The sequence below is a fragment of the Quercus robur genome, chromosome 6 (assembly GCF_932294415.1).
Source record: "Quercus robur chromosome 6, dhQueRobu3.1, whole genome shotgun sequence".
Taxonomy (NCBI): Eukaryota; Viridiplantae; Streptophyta; class Magnoliopsida; order Fagales; family Fagaceae; genus Quercus; species Quercus robur.
The window spans coordinates 19,770,138-19,772,500 of record NC_065539.1 but is presented as its reverse complement, the minus strand read 5'-3'; positions in this window follow the sequence as shown (position 1 = coordinate 19,772,500).

The window sequence follows — 2,363 nt, the reverse complement described above, 5'->3', positions numbered from 1 at the left end:
TGTGGCTTTAATATTTTCCAAATAATTATTGGTAAGTAAAATGTGATGTTAGTTATGGGCCTATATTATAACTAGTAAAAATTTGCTATATCAATAATTTGTAAAAATATTGTAAAATAGTTTGTGATTGTAGCATTACTCAAGTTAATTAACTGTAAAAATGTTGTAAAATAGCTTGTGGCTTGCAGTTAATGCTACAAACACAAACTAATTTACAACATTTTTATAAACTGTTGATGTGGTTTTAACATTTTCCAAATAATTATTAATAAATAAAAATATGATGTTAATAGTGAACCCATATTAAAACTAGTAAAAATTTGTTACATCAATACTATAGTTTGTAAATGTCTAGAAATTATCCCACACGCGAATACCAAAAGATTTGTTATGGTAACAAAGATCTAAATTTATCCAAGTTAGAAATCAAGGAAACCCAAAATTTATAGATTTCTAAATTTGTTCGTACAAAGATCTTTCATTGAAATCCATAATTTATAGATTTCTAATTTTGTTGGGCCTAGGATCTCACCTATATATATATACATGTATGTGGAAGAACATCACCAGCAAAGACGGACCTAGCCTTGGGAGCTGGGGAGGCCTGCATGGCCCCTCCCAAATTTTGGAAAAAAAATTCTTAGTATGTGTGCACACAAGGAAAATTTTCAATTTGCCCCAAAATATGCAATCTTGGCCCCCTTCCTCAAAAAAAAAAAATTATAAATTGGCCCATGAAATCCAAAAGTATAAGTTCTATTCTATCCCTTTTGCCTAATTGCCTGAAGAATAATTACAATAACCTTTGGATAATAACAAAAAAAAAAAAAAAAAAAAAAAAAAAAAAAAAAAAAAAAACACAAATTTGGTCCAAAGAAACCTAATTGCCCAAAAAATAATATAAATTACCTACAGACAAAGAAACCCAATTGCCCCAAAAATAACATGAATTACATGTAGACAAACTAATATTAATAACAAAAGTAAAGCACAAATTTGGCATTATCAAATGTATGATTTTCAGTTCACATGGAGTGAGCTGTGAAGTGCTTAATGTTATATTTTTTAAGTTGCTTTTTAAAAAGTTTTTAGTTGTGTTTGCTGTAATAATAATGTTTATTTTTTTATTAAAAAAATTATATAATGAGTTTGCTGTAATAAATTGTTTGGTAATGTCACTTTTTAAGAAATGAAAGAAATTTGTCAATCTTATGTCAAAATATTATTTAAATGGTTAGGTAGATGTAGGATAAATTCCTTATAATTAATTATTGTTGACTTTTTTTTTTTTTTTTTTAAAGATCATGGAAAAATAATGTTCAATTTTGATTTTTTTTTATTAAGAAAAATTCAAAATAATTTAGAAGCTCATATTGAAAATGCAGTAATTGTCAACATTTAGTTTGATGTCCCAATTTCTATCTAAAATCCATCAAATAAATTATCAAAAAAAAAAAAAAAAAATCCATCAAATAAATTTTTGAAAAATCACCATATATAAAATTGGTAATAGTTCATTATAGAATAATGTAGAATTACCACGAATATATTATGATGTTAATTAACACAATGCAATTGAACAAGCTCATGTTGAGTTTGGTTTATACCATTTTTTTTTTTTACTTTGGCCCCCCTCATTTCCGAATTTGGTTCCGTCCTTGATCACCAGCAAGGGTGCAACAGTAAACACAAACAAAGAGCTTAGCAACTATATACACAAAGACATAAGAGATGGAAGAAATATTCCTTCAAGTTGGCTTTTTTAATTGCCCTCTTGGTTCTTAGCTCTTGTAAGAATCTCGTCCTATTTTTTTACAATTTTTTTTCTTTTATATATATAGAGTACTATATGGCCATATTGTTCTCACAAATAATTGTAGACTTTGAGATAATTTAGTATTTTAAATACGTAGGTACCTCTAATATGATAGAAATTTAAGTAAAAATTAAGAAATATATACTTCTATTTATCACAAAAAATGAAGGTCATTTTTTTTTATATGCAAAATTATTAATTATTCAAGTCTGTGTTATAGCTTAAAAAATTTAAATTCATTCACTCAAGTAAAATTTAGATTCCCTCTTACTCACAATTATTTTATCATTATTCATTTAAAAGGGAAAAATGAACATTAGTGTTTCTAACGAACATTTGAAAAATGCATGATATCTGGATTAAAAAAATTAACATCATCACTCATAATAAATGAGTTTTAAACACAAGAATGTTCACTTAATTATCATTCACATAAGAGATTAATTTGTTGGAATTTATTTATTCACTTAATGTTTTTTTTTTTTTTTTTTATGTACGTTGATACATTGTTGTATATATAAAACTAGTATAGTGCCACCATTTTATA